This window comes from Nerophis lumbriciformis, linkage group LG39 (genome assembly GCF_033978685.3).
Source record: "Nerophis lumbriciformis linkage group LG39, RoL_Nlum_v2.1, whole genome shotgun sequence".
Taxonomy (NCBI): Eukaryota; Metazoa; Chordata; class Actinopteri; order Syngnathiformes; family Syngnathidae; genus Nerophis; species Nerophis lumbriciformis.
Window position 1 is genome coordinate 19,620,001 of NC_084586.2, and position 13,500 is coordinate 19,633,500.

At 38.7% G+C, this 13,500-nt stretch overlaps 14 non-coding genes across 14 annotated transcripts; 3 read left to right on the plus strand and 11 right to left on the minus strand.

Annotated features, from left to right (window-relative positions):
• Nucleotides 1-555: 555 nt before the first annotated feature.
• Nucleotides 556-628, minus strand: trnar-ccu (transfer RNA arginine (anticodon CCU)). The gene has a single exon. It is a non-coding gene; the product is annotated as a tRNA-Arg (tRNA).
• Nucleotides 629-1,093: 465 nt separating this feature from the next.
• Nucleotides 1,094-1,166, minus strand: trnar-ccu (transfer RNA arginine (anticodon CCU)). Its single transcript has one exon. It is a non-coding gene; the product is annotated as a tRNA-Arg (tRNA).
• A 1,468-nt stretch (nucleotides 1,167-2,634) lies between these two features.
• Nucleotides 2,635-2,707, minus strand: trnar-ccu (transfer RNA arginine (anticodon CCU)). The gene has a single exon. It is a non-coding gene; the product is annotated as a tRNA-Arg (tRNA).
• A 483-nt stretch (nucleotides 2,708-3,190) lies between these two features.
• Nucleotides 3,191-3,263, minus strand: trnar-ccu (transfer RNA arginine (anticodon CCU)). Its single transcript has one exon. It is a non-coding gene; the product is annotated as a tRNA-Arg (tRNA).
• Nucleotides 3,264-3,680: 417 nt separating this feature from the next.
• On the plus strand, nucleotides 3,681-3,753 carry trnar-ccu (transfer RNA arginine (anticodon CCU)). The gene has a single exon. It is a non-coding gene; the product is annotated as a tRNA-Arg (tRNA).
• Nucleotides 3,754-4,823: 1,070 nt separating this feature from the next.
• trnar-ccu (transfer RNA arginine (anticodon CCU)) lies at nucleotides 4,824-4,896 on the minus strand. Its single transcript has one exon. It is a non-coding gene; the product is annotated as a tRNA-Arg (tRNA).
• A 297-nt stretch (nucleotides 4,897-5,193) lies between these two features.
• trnar-ccu (transfer RNA arginine (anticodon CCU)) lies at nucleotides 5,194-5,266 on the minus strand. The gene has a single exon. It is a non-coding gene; the product is annotated as a tRNA-Arg (tRNA).
• Nucleotides 5,267-8,253: 2,987 nt separating this feature from the next.
• Nucleotides 8,254-8,326, minus strand: trnar-ccu (transfer RNA arginine (anticodon CCU)). Its single transcript has one exon. It is a non-coding gene; the product is annotated as a tRNA-Arg (tRNA).
• Nucleotides 8,327-8,708: 382 nt separating this feature from the next.
• trnar-ccu (transfer RNA arginine (anticodon CCU)) lies at nucleotides 8,709-8,781 on the plus strand. Its single transcript has one exon. It is a non-coding gene; the product is annotated as a tRNA-Arg (tRNA).
• Nucleotides 8,782-9,489: 708 nt separating this feature from the next.
• Nucleotides 9,490-9,562, minus strand: trnar-ccu (transfer RNA arginine (anticodon CCU)). The gene has a single exon. It is a non-coding gene; the product is annotated as a tRNA-Arg (tRNA).
• A 462-nt stretch (nucleotides 9,563-10,024) lies between these two features.
• On the plus strand, nucleotides 10,025-10,097 carry trnar-ccu (transfer RNA arginine (anticodon CCU)). Its single transcript has one exon. It is a non-coding gene; the product is annotated as a tRNA-Arg (tRNA).
• A 1,068-nt stretch (nucleotides 10,098-11,165) lies between these two features.
• Nucleotides 11,166-11,238, minus strand: trnar-ccu (transfer RNA arginine (anticodon CCU)). The gene has a single exon. It is a non-coding gene; the product is annotated as a tRNA-Arg (tRNA).
• Nucleotides 11,239-11,535: 297 nt separating this feature from the next.
• Nucleotides 11,536-11,608, minus strand: trnar-ccu (transfer RNA arginine (anticodon CCU)). Its single transcript has one exon. It is a non-coding gene; the product is annotated as a tRNA-Arg (tRNA).
• Nucleotides 11,609-12,427: 819 nt separating this feature from the next.
• trnar-ccu (transfer RNA arginine (anticodon CCU)) lies at nucleotides 12,428-12,500 on the minus strand. The gene has a single exon. It is a non-coding gene; the product is annotated as a tRNA-Arg (tRNA).
• Between the last annotated feature and the right edge of the window lie 1,000 nt (nucleotides 12,501-13,500).

Sequence of the window (13,500 nt, forward strand, 5' to 3'; positions counted from 1 at the left end):
GAATAATTCTGGTTTTGCTTACCGACCTCGAAACCATTTTATTTGGTACCTGGTGAAATGATAAGTGTGACCAGTAGATGGCAGTCACACATTAGAGATACGTGTGGACTGCAATATGATGGCAGTCAGATGTAAGAGATTCATGTAGACTGCAATATGATGGCAGTCACACATAAGAGATACGTGTGGACTGCAATATGATGGCAGTCACACATAAGAGATACGTGTGGACTGCAATATGATGGCAGTCAGATGTAAGAGATTCATGTAGACTGCAATATGATGGCAGTCACACATTAGAGATACGTGTGGACTGCAATATGATGGCAGTCAGATGTAAGAGATTCATGTAGACTGCAATATGATGGCAGTCACACATAAGAGATACGTGTGGACTGCAATATGATGGCAGTCACACATAAGAGATACGTGTGGACTGCAATATGATGGCAGTCAGATGTAAGAGATTCATGTAGACTGCAATATGATGGCAGTCACACATAAGAGATACATGAAGACTGCAATGGTGGATTCTATTTGTTGAGGAAAAGACAACACCCCAGATGGGACTCGAACCCACAATCCCTGGCTTAGGAGGCCAGTGCCTTATCCATTAGGCCACTGGGGCACACATAAAACCAGGGCATTTTAAACAGTTTTATTTATTTATTTATTTATCTATTTATTTATTTATTTATTTATTTATTTTGGTCTGTAGTTAACTCAATATGAATCCCGAATAATCGCAGAAATAAGCTTTTTTTTTTTTAATATTATTGTATATAATACTTTAGACCAATCATTTTAAGATGTTATTACCGTATTTACCCAACTTTAAAGCACACTTAATATCCATTATTTTCTCAAAACCTGACAGTGCGTCTTATAACCCGGTGCTCCTAATGTACGGTGGTACTTGTTTTGCTTACCAACCTCGAAGCCATTTTATTTGGTACATGGTGAAATGACAAGTGTGACCAGTCGATGGCAGTCACACATTAGAGATATGTGTAGACTGCAATATGATGGCAGTCACACATAAGAGATTCGTGTAGAGTGCAATAGTGGATTCTATTTGTTGAGGAAAAGTCAACACCCCAGATGGGACTCGAACCCACAATCCCTGGCTTAGGAGGCCAGTGCCTTATCCATTAGGCCACTGGGGCACACATATGAAGAGAACAATCAAAACATGTTGCAGATGACATCACAGAGTGGTTATGATCATGATTTAAACTTTAAAATATTTATTCTGGATTAATCACCTTTGGTCCGTAGTTAACTCATAATGAATCCCGAATTATCGCAACATGTTGAATTGAGAAATGGTATTACGGAATTCCTGGAATTTCAGGAAAAGCGGGAATTTTTCCAGTTAAAAAAACAATTTCGTTTTTTGTCCAATTCAGAGAATTGTTTTGACGGTTTAAATTGTTGAAATGCGCCGAAAAATGTGGAAGGAGTATAGATAGGTGGAAATAGGGCTTTGAAAAACCAGGAGTTCTGGAAAATCCTGGAATTTTTTTGAACTTGGAAAAAAGAGAGTTTGAATTTTCCGGATGGTGGAATATGTTGAAGGTAGAATGGTTTTAATGGGTTAAAAAAGTGGAAATGGTGGAAGCTTGAAAAATGTCCCATTCTTTTCAATGGGGATTTCATGGAAATTTGGGAATTTCGGGAAAAGCGAGAATTTTTTGGGGAAAAAAAAGACTTGAATGTTCTGAATGAGTTAAAATGGTTGGTGTTGGAAGTTTTTGAATCGGTTGAGAAATGTTCAAGTAGTAACATGTTGAATTGAAAAATGGTATTACGAAATTCCTGGAATTTCAGGAAAAACGGGAATTTTTCCAGTTCAAAAAACAACTTTGTTTTTTTGACCTGATTAGAGAAATGTTTTGACGGTGAAACTGTTGAAATGCGCCGAAAAATGTGGAAGGAGTAAAGATAGGTGGAAATAGGGCTTTGAAAAACCGGGAGTTCTGGAAAATCCTAAACATTTTTTGAACTTGGAAAAAAGAGAGTTTGAATTTTCCGGATGGTGGAATATGTTGAAGGTAGAATGGTTTTAATGGGTTAAAAAAGTGGAAATGGTGGAAGCTTGAAAAATGTCCCATTCATTTCAATGGGGATTTCATGGAAATTTGGGAATTTCGGGAAAAGCGAGATTTTTTTGGGAAAAAAAAAGACTTGAATGTTCTGAATGGTTGGTTTTCGAATTATTTGAATATGTCGAGAAATGTTGAAGTAGTAACATGTTGAATTGAGAAATGGTATTACGGAATTCCTGGAATTTCAGGAAAAGCGGGAATTTTTCCAGTTAAAAAAACAATTTCGTTTTTTGTCCAATTCAGAGAATTGTTTTGACGGTTTAAATTGTTGAAATGCGCCGAAAAATGTGGAAGGAGTATAGATAGGTGGAAATAGGGCTTTGAAAAACCAGGAATTCTGGAAAATCCTGGAATTTATTTTGAACTTGGAAAAAAGAGAGTTTGAATTTCCAGGCTGGTGGAATATGTTGAAGGTAGAATGGTTTTAATGGGTTAGAAATGTGCATTCAGTCCTAATTTGGTCATATCTAGTCTGTACCAAACGGTCAGATGTGTTGGTGGATTCTATTTGTTGAGTAAAAGACCACACCCCAGATGGGACTCGAACCCACAATCCCTGGCTTAGGAGGCCAGTGCCTTATCCATTAGGCCACTGGGGCACACATAAAACCAGGACATTTTAAACAGTTTTATTTATTTATTTATTTATTTATTTATTTATTTATTTATTTATTTATTTATTTATTTATTTATTTATTTTGGTCTGTAGTTAACTCAATATGAATCCCGAATAATCGCAGAAATAAGCTTTTTTTAAAAAAATATTATTGTATATAATACTTTAGACCAATCATTTTAAGATGTTATTACCGTATTTACCCAACTTTAAAGCACACTTAATATCCATTATTTTCTCAAAACTTGACAGTGCGTCTTATAACCCGGTGCTCCTAATGTACGGTGGTACTTGTTTTGCTTACCAACCTCGAAGCCATTTTATTTGGTACATGGTGAAATGACAAGTGTGACCAGTCGATGGCAGTCACACATTAGAGATATGTGTAGACTGCAATATGATGGCAGTCACACAAGAGATTCGTGTAGAGTGCAAAAGTGGATTCTATTAGTTGAGGAAAAGTCAACACCCCAGATGGGACTCGAACCCACAATCCCTGGCTTAGGAGGCCAGTGCTTTATCCATTAGGCCACTGGGGCACACATTTTAGGTGGGCAATCAAAACAGATCAAGCCAAACACAACAAAAATGCAACAAACTATAAAATATGAACGCGAAAGATTCAAAAAAATCTGATATACTGCACATCATAATGGCGGCTATAGGTTCAATAATAAAGATTTAAAAAAAATATTTGGGAATGTCCGGCGGACCAGATTGAAAAGCTTAACGGGACGAATGCAACCCCTGGGCCTTAATTTGCCCAGGTCTGATCTAAAGTATGATATGTAAGAATATAAACACAACCTTTTTCTGCGATTATTCGGGATTCATTATGAGTTAACTACGGACCAAAGACGACTAATCACCATTAACTATTTTAAAGTTTCAATCATGATCATAACCACTCTGTGATTTCATCTGTAACCTGTTTTGATTGTTCTCCTTATATGTGTGCCCCAGTGGCCTAATGGATAAGGCACTGGCCTCCTAAGCCAGGGATTGTGGGTTCGAGTCCCATCTGGGGTGTTGTCTTTTACTCGACAAATAGAATCCACCATCAGATCTGACCGTTTGGTACGGACTAGATATGACCAAATTAGGACTGAATACATAGACCTGACCATAGACATGTTACCAAATTCAATACCAACTTTGACAAATGAAATAAGCAACAATCAGTTGAATTGTACCTGTGTATGAGCACCTGGAACTGTGCCAGACTTACTTTAGATTAGGGCCTTCCAAATTAGTGCAATAACAAGTTATTGAATTATTTTTCACTATTGTAGCGAAAAAAAAGTGAACATCTTAAAATGATTGGTCTAAAGCAGGCCTGGGCAATTATTTTGCCACGGGGGACCAAATTTAGAGAAAAAAATGTGTCTGGGGGCCGGTATATCTATTTTTTGGAACACTAATACAAATCCTCACAACAATGTCTGAATGCTAAAAACGTTATGACAAACCGCCTTAAAAACCGGAATGGAATTTTAAATGTGTTTACTGAATGAGACACCCAGAATGTACATGAAAATAAAGAATGTGGGATTTACAATATTAACTATGAAGGATAAAACACTGAATATTGACAACATATGAACGTCACCCCCCCTCTCCATCCACATATTTTACAATCAAGCGAAATGCAACAAAAATGTAACAAACAGTAAAATATGAATGTGAAGGGTAAAAAAAACCCCACCTACAATCTGATATACTGCACATCATAATGGCGGCTATAGTTTCCTATTCTGTGTTATATGTGTTTTATGTTGCACGATTGCACCAAGAACAATTCCTAGTTTGTGAACCCGTTCTCAAACAATGGCAATAAAAACTATTCTGATTCTGATTGTAAAATATGTTATCGCATTAATTTGGAAGGCCCTAATCTAAAGTAAGTCTGGCACAGTTCCAGGTGCTCATACACAGGTACAATTCAACTGATTGTTGCTTATTTAATTTGTCAAAGTTGGTACTGAATTGGGTAACATGTCTATGGTCAGGCCTATGTATTCAGTCCTAATTTGGTCATATCTAGTCCGTACCAAACGGTCAGATCTGATGGTGGATTCTATTTGTTGAGGAAAAGACAACACCCCAGATGGGACTCGAACCCACAATCCCAGGCTTAGGAGGCCAGTGCCTTATCCATTAGGCCACTGGGGCACTTTACATTTCATGCTGTCAATATTCAGTGTTTTATCGTTCATAGTTAATATTGTAAATCCCATATTCTTTATTTTCATGTACATTCTGGGTGTCTCATTCAGTAAACAAATTTAAAATTCCATTCCGGTTTTTAAGGCGGTTTGTCATAACGTTTTTAGCATTCAGACAAGTTGGTATTGAAATGGGTAACATGTCTATGGTCAGGTCTATGTATTCAGTCCTAATTTGGTCATATCTAGTCCGTACCAAAAGGTCAGATGTGTTGGTGGATTCTATTTGTTGAGGAAAAGTCAACACCCCAGATGGGACTCGAACCCACAATCCCTGGCTTAGGAGGCCAGTGCCTTATCCATTAGGCCACTGGGGCACACATATTAAGTGGGCAATCAAAACAGATCAAGCCAAACACAACAAAAATGCAACAAACTATAAAATATGAACGCGAAAGATTAAAAAAAATCTGATATACTGCACATCATAATGGCGGCTATAGGTTCAATAATAAAGATTTAAAAAAAATATTTGGGAATGTCCGGCGGACCAGATTGAAAAGCTTAACGGGACGAATGCAACCCCTGGGCCTTAATTTGCCCAGGTCTGATCTAAAGTATGATATGTAAGAATATAAACACAACCTTTTTCTGCAATTATTCGGGATTCATTATGAGTTAACTACGGACTAAAGACAACTAATCACCATTAACTATTTTAAAGTTTCAATCATGATCATAACCACTCTGTGATTTCATCTGTAACCTGTTTTGATTGTTCTCCTTATATGTGTGGCCTAATGGATAAGGCACTGGCCTCCTAAGCCAGGGATTGCGGGTTCGAGTCCCATCTGGGGTGTTGTCTTTTACTCGACAAATAGAATCCACAATCAGATCTGACCATTTGGTATGGACTAGATATGACCAAATTAGGACTGAATACATAGACCTGACCATAGACATGTTACCAAATTCAATACCAACTTTGACAAATTAAATAAGCAACAATCAGTTGAATTGTACCTGTGTATGAGCACCTGGAACTGTGCCAGACTTACTTTAGATTAGGGCCTTCCAAATTAGTGCAATAACAAGTTATTGAATTATTTTTCACTATTTTACCGAAAAAAAGTGAACATCTTAAAATGATTGGTCTAAAGCAGGCCTGGGCAATTATTTTGCCACGGGGGACCAAATTTAGAGAAAAAAATGTGTCTGGGGGCCGGTATATCTATTTTTAGGAACACTAATACAAATCCTCACAACAATGTCTGAATGCTAAAAACGTTATGACAGACCGCCTTAAAAAACGGAATGGAATTTTAAATGTGTTTACTGAATGAGACACCCAGAATGTACATGAACATAAAGAATGTGGGATTTACAATATTAACTATGAAGGATAAAACACTGAATATTGACAACTAGAGATGCGCGGTTTGCGGACACAACCGTGGAGTCCGTAGATAAACCGCGGGTCGGGCGGGTAAAAATAGATTTTAAATAGATGCGGGTGGTTGGCGGTTGAACCAATTCGGAAATATATATACATAGTTAAATGTTGTTACCCACATACGAAAAACGAGCAGCACTCTTTGAAACAGTCAATTATTCATCAGGCACTGCAGCACAACACAACACAACAGAAGAAGAAGTGAAGCGCATCTCCGATTGGCGACAATGTAAGGATATTTAGCCTGCTTTGTTTGTCGCGACCGTCTATTTTCATGATAATTCAAGTTTGATGATAAAGTGCAGTCTGATGGGTTTGATTTCCCCCCTTCAGCTATTTGCCTTGGCCAATAAGTTGCAGGTAATTTATTATTATTATTTCTTTAATTTATTTTTGTTTAAATAGAGATGACATACATATGTTATTGTATAATTTAAGTTTGTGCGCGTGATTGACAGCCTAAGGCTTATGAGGCACATTTTTTATTTATTTTTTAATTTCAACTTAAAAAGGCATGAGCCTATGCCTATGCCTAGAACATAGGCTATGTGTTTATCTTTATTTTCCTGCCTGTCGTTGACAATGGAGATTGTCTGATATTTTGTCATGGCAGCAGATCAATCAATAAAGGTTCATCTTTGTCGCAAAATTGTTCACTGCTTCACTGTGCACCCCGCCCTCGTCCCTATTTGAGCATTATAACGTTAACAAGTTAATATTCATTGAAATAAATTCAGAACATTTTTTTTACCTAACGAACATATAGGCCTAGTCTTTCTAAAACATTTTTTTAACTTCTTAAAAGCCTCGTTCTGCTTGCTGCAACTGCGCACACAAAGTGTGAGGAACGCACTCCTGATCTGAGGGCATTGGCAACAATAGTCAACACTTTCTTAATGGAAATGACAATAATATTATAATAATGATAAATAATATAATCACGCATTGAATGTCTCTGCTGCATTGGATCAGTCTCCTTTCTTTAACAGGCAAAAGCTTTCTAACCTCACTAATATGCTTGCATCGTCTATATTAGATATATAACAACTGGTGGATGGCGGGCGGGTGTGGTTTTGATAAAATGTTGGTTCGGGTGGATGGCGGATGGATGACGACTTTTGTGATGCGGTTGCGGATGAAATAATTGCCTATCCGCGCATCTCTATTGACAACATATGAACGTCACCCCCCCTCTCCATCCACATATTTTACAATCAAGCGAAATGCAACAAAAATGCAACAAACAGTAAAATATGAATGCGAAAGATTTAAAAAAAACCCCACCTACAATCTGATATACTGCACATCATAATGGCGGCTATAGGTTCAATAATAAAGATTTTAAAACATTATTTGGGAATGTCCGGCGGGATAGACTGAAAAGCTTAACGGGACCAATGCGGCCCCCGGGCCTTAATGTCCAGTTCTGATCTAAAGTATGATATGTAAGAATATTAAAAAAACTTATTTCTGCGATTATTCGGGATTCATTATGAGTTAACTACGGACCAAAGACGACTAATCACCATTAACTATTTTAAAGTTTCAATCATGATCATAACCACTCTGTGATTTCATCTGCAGCCTGTTTTGATTGTTCTCCTTATAAATTCCTAGTTTGTGAACCCGTTCTCAAACAATGGCAATAAAAACTATTCTGATTCTGATTGTAAAATATGTTATCGCATTAATTTGGAAGGCCCTAATCTAAAGTAAGTCTGGAACAGTTCCAGGTGCTCATACACAGGTACAATTCAACTGATTGTTGCTTATTTCATTTGTCAAAGTTGGTACTGAATTGGGTAACATGTCTATGGTCAGGTCTATGTATTCAGTCCTAATTTGGTCATATCTAGTCCGTACCAAACGGTCAGATCTGATGGTGGATTCTATTTGTTGAGGAAAAGACAACACCCCAGATGGGACTCGAACCCACAATCCCTGGCTTAGGAGGCCAGTGCCTTATCCATTAGGCCACTGGGGCACAAATTTTAGGTGGGCAATCAAAACAGATCAAGCCAAACACAACAAAAATGCAACAAAAAAAATCTGATATACTGCACATCATAATGGCGGCTATAGGTTCAATAATAAAGATTTTAAAAAATTATTTGGGAATGTCTGGCGGACCAGATTGAAACGGGACGAATGCAACCCCCGGGCCTTAATTTGTCCAGGTCTGATCTAAAGTATGATATGTAAGAATATAAAAACAACTTTTTTCTGCGATTATTCGGGATTCATTATGAGTTAACTACGGACCAAAGACGACTAATCACCATTAACTATTTTAAAGTTTCAATCATGATCATAACCACTCTGTGATTTCATCTGTAACGTGTTTTGATTGTTCTCCTTATATGTGTGCCCCAGTGGCCTAATGGATAAGGCACTGGCCTCCTAAGCCAGGGATTGTGGGTTCGAGTCCCATCTGGGGTGTTGTCTTTTACTCGACAAATAGAATCCACCATCAGATCTGACCGTTTGGTACAGACTAGATATGACCAAATTAGGACTGAATACATAGACCTGACCATAGACATGTTACCCAATTCAGTACCAACTTTGACAAATTAAATAAGCAACAATCAGTTGAATTGTACCTGTGTATGAGCACCTGGAACTGTGCCAGACTTAGTTTAGATTAGGGCCTTCCAAATTAGTGCAATAACAAGTTATTGAATCATTTTTCACTATTTTACCGAAAAAAAGTGAACATCTTAAAATGATTGGTCTAAAGCAGGCCTGGGCAATTATTTTGCCACGGGGGACCAAATTTAGAGAAAAAAATGTGTCTGGGGGCCGGTCTATCTATTTTTAGGAACACTAATACAAATCCTCACAACAATGTCTGAATGCTAAAAACGTTATGACAGACCGCCTTAAAAAACGGAATGGAATTTAAAATGTGTTTACTGAATGAGACACCCAGAATGTACATGAAAATAAAGAATGTGGGATTTACAATATTAACTATGAAGGATAAAACACTGAATATTGACAACATATGAACGTCACCACCCCTCTCCATCCATATATTTTACAATCAAGCAAAACGCAACAAAAATGCAACAAAATTTGGTCATATCTAGTCCGTACCAAACGGTCAGATGTGATGGTGGATTCTATTTGTTGAGGAAAAGACAACACCCCAGATGGGACTCGAACCCACAATCCCTGGCTTAGGAGGCCAGTGCCTTATCCATTAGGCCACTGGGGTACACATTTGATGACTGTATTGTAATGATAGTATATATCTGTATCATGAATCAATTTAAGTGGACCCCGACTTAAAGAAGCCAAACGCAACAAAAATGCAACAAATTGTAAAATATGAACGCGAAAGGTAAAAAAAAATCTGATACACTGCACATCATAATGGCGGCTATAGGTTCAATAAAAAAGATTTTAAAAAAATATTTGGGAATGTCCGGCGGGCCAGATTGAAAAGCTTAACGGGACGAATGCGGCCCCCGGGCCTTAATTTGCCCAGGTCTGATCTAAAGTATGATATGTAAAAATATAAACACAACCTTTTTCTGCGATTATTCGGGATTCATTATGAGTTAACTACGGACCAAAAGCGACTAATCACCATTAACTATTTTAAAGTTTCAATCATGATCATAACCACTCTGTGATTTCATCTGTAACCTGTTTTGATTGTTCTCCTTATATGTGTGCCCCAGTGGCCTAATGGATAAGGCACTGGCCTCCTAAGCCAGGGATTGTGGGTTCGAGTCCCATCTGGGGTGTTGTCTTTTCCTCGACAAATAGAATCCACCATCAGATCTGACCGTTTGGTACGGACTAGATATGACCAAATTAGGACTGAATACATAGACCTGACCATAGACATGTTACCCAATTCAATACCAACTTTGACAAATGAAATAAGCAACAATCAGTTGAATTGTACCTGTGTATGAGCACCTGGAACTGTGCCAGACTTACTTTAGATTAGGGCCTTCCAAATTAGTGCAATAACAAGTTATTGAATTATTTTTCACTATTTTACCGAAAAAAAGTGAACATCTTAAAATGATTGGTCTAAAGCAGGCCTGGGCAATTATTTTGCCACGGGGGACCAAATTTAGAGAAAAAAATGTGTCAGGGGGCCGGTATATCTATTTTTAGGAACACTAATACAAATCCTCACAACAATGTCTGAATGCTAAAAACGTTATGACAGACCGCCTTAAAAAACGGAATGGAATTTAAAATGTGTTTACTGAATGAGACACCCAGAATGTACATGAAAATAAAGAATGTGGGATTTACAATATTAACTATGAAGGATAAAACACTGAATATTGACAACATATGAACGTCACCCCCCCTCTCCATCCATATATTTTACAATCAAGCGAAACGCAACAAAAATGCAACAAACAGTAAAATATGAACGCAAAAGGTAAAAAAACCCCACCTACAATCTGATATACTGCACATCATAATGGCGGCTATAGTTTCCTATTCTGTGTTATATGTGTTTTATGTTGCACGATTGCACCAAGAACAATTCCTAGTTTGTGAACCCGTTCTCAAACAATGGCAATAAAAACTATTCTGATTCTGATTGTAAAATATGTTATCGCATTAATTTGGAGGGCCTTAATCTAAAGTAAGTCTGGCACAGTTCCAGGTGCTCATACACAGGTACAATTCAACTGATTGTTGCTTATTTCATTTGTCAAAGTTAGTATTGAATTTGGTAACATGTCTATGGTCAGGTCTATGTATTCAGTCCTAATTTGGTCATATCTAGTCCGTACCAAACGGTCAGATCTGATGGTGGATTCTATTTGTCGAGGAAAAGACAACACCCCAGATGGGACTCGAACCCACAATCCCTGGCTTAGGAGGCCAGTGCCTTATCCATTAGGCCACTGGGGCACTTTACATTTCATGCTGTCAATATTCAGTGTTTTATCGTTCATAGTTAATATTGTAAATCCCACATTCTTTATTTTCATGTACATTCTGGGTGTCTCATTCAGTAAACAAATTTAAAATTCCATTCCGGTTTTTAAGGCGGTTTGTCATAACATTTTTAGCATTCAGACAAGTTGGTATTGAAATGGGTAACATGTCTATGGTCAGGTCTATGTATTCAGTCCTAATTTGGTCATATCTAGTCCGTACCAAACGGTCAGATCTGATGGTGGATTCTATTTGTTGAGGAAAAGACAACACCCCAGATGGGACTCGAACCCACAATCCCTGGCTTAGGAGGCCAGTGCCTTATCCATTAGGCCACTGGGGCACACATATTAAGTGGGCAATCAAAACAGATCAAGCCAAACACAACAAAAATGCAACAAAAAAAATCTGATATACAGCACATCATAATGGCGGCTATAGGTTCAATAATAAAGATTTTTTAAAAATATTTGGGAATGTCCGGCGGACCAGATTGAAAAGCTTAACGGGACGAATGCAACCCCTGGGCCTTAATTTGTCCAGGTCTGATCTAAAGTATGATATGTAAGAATATAAAAACAACTTTTTTCTGCGATTATTCGGGATTCATTATGAGTTAACTACGGACCAAAGGCGACTAATCACCATTAACTATTTTAAAGTTTCAATCATGATCATAACCACTCTGTGATTTCATCTGTAACCTGTTTTGATTGTTCTCCTTATATGTGTGCCCCAGTGGCCTAATGGATAAGGCACTGGCCTCCTAAACCAGGGATTGTGGGTTCGAGTCTCGTCTGGGGTGTTGTCTTTTCCTCAACTAATAGAATCCACCATCAGATCTGACCATTTGGTACGGACTAGATATGACCAAATTAGGACTGAATACATAGACCTGACCGTTTGGTACGGACTAGATATGACCAAATTAGGACTGAATACATAGACCTGACCTAATCTAAAGTAAGTCTGGCACAGTTCCAGGTGCTCATACACAGGTACAATTCAACTGATTGTTGCTTATTTCATTTGTCAAAATTCGTATTGAATTTGGTAACATGTCTATGGTCAGGTCTATGTATTCCGTCCTAATTTGGTCATATCTAGTCCGTAGCAAATGGTCAGATCTGATGGTGGATTCCATTTGTTGAGGAAAAGTCAACACCCCAGATGGGACTCGAACCCACAATCCCTGGCTTAGGAGGCCAGTGCCTTATCCATTAGGCCACTGGGGCAGACAATGAAAGTGCGAGGTATGCTATATTCTATAAAAACCTCCTATGGCGGCCAGGATGGTATTTTGAGTCAATGGAGCAACCTCTGGAGGAGCACACTCGTCCTCCTCAGCTGCTGACGCTGACGCCAACAGTCTTTCAGTGGACGGCAGGTATTCTCAGGCCTGACGTTCGCCAGTGTTTATGTGAGATCACCAGTATCTCTGTGGGCTTTCCGGGCTAAGCTCCTAATTGGTCACGGCTCATCAATCACGCGGGGCAGCCCCCTTTCGCTTGAGGTCCCATCCAAACATGGAAGACTGATGAGACCGGTGGAATGGACTCCCAAAGGCCGACAAGTCAGCTTTAGGAAGGGAAAAACGGAGGTTTTTGTGCGTGAGAACGACAGTCGATCCAGGTTAATGCATCGTTTGTATTTCCTGAAACCTTAGATCAGTCCTTCTTGACATTTATTTCGAATCCATTACCCAGAAGCCTATTCCGACGGGATCAAAGGGGTCGTAGCTACTCCTTGACCGTGGTGCGGTCGTTATTTAGCTTGGCTTGACTCTTCCAAAGTCCAGGGAGAGGAATTCCTGCACAAGTGGTTTAGCGGGTCATGGCAAAGGCACGATCCAAACAATGTTTGCATGTGTTCATTCATTAATCACAGATCCGGGACGGAGGTCATTGTGGTTTGATACACAACAAGCAGGACCAGCACCAACACACTTCAACGGAACCACATCCAATTTTCTTCAGCCACCAGGAATAATCAGCCGTGTCATCCCCGTCGTAAATCTTCGGAACGCGGCGGTAGCTCGCAGCCTAGGTGGGAGTCGGCTTCCATATCATAAATCCCGCGTTGTCTCAGCAGGACCAGTTTCCTGCTTTCTGATCACAAGCATCCCACAGGAGTCAATCCACAAGATGGACTGTCTCTCCACTACAGTTGGCCACTTTTTACCTTCATGTGCAGCTTTGGAACCACCATCTAAATCATTTGGCATGGAATGAAACC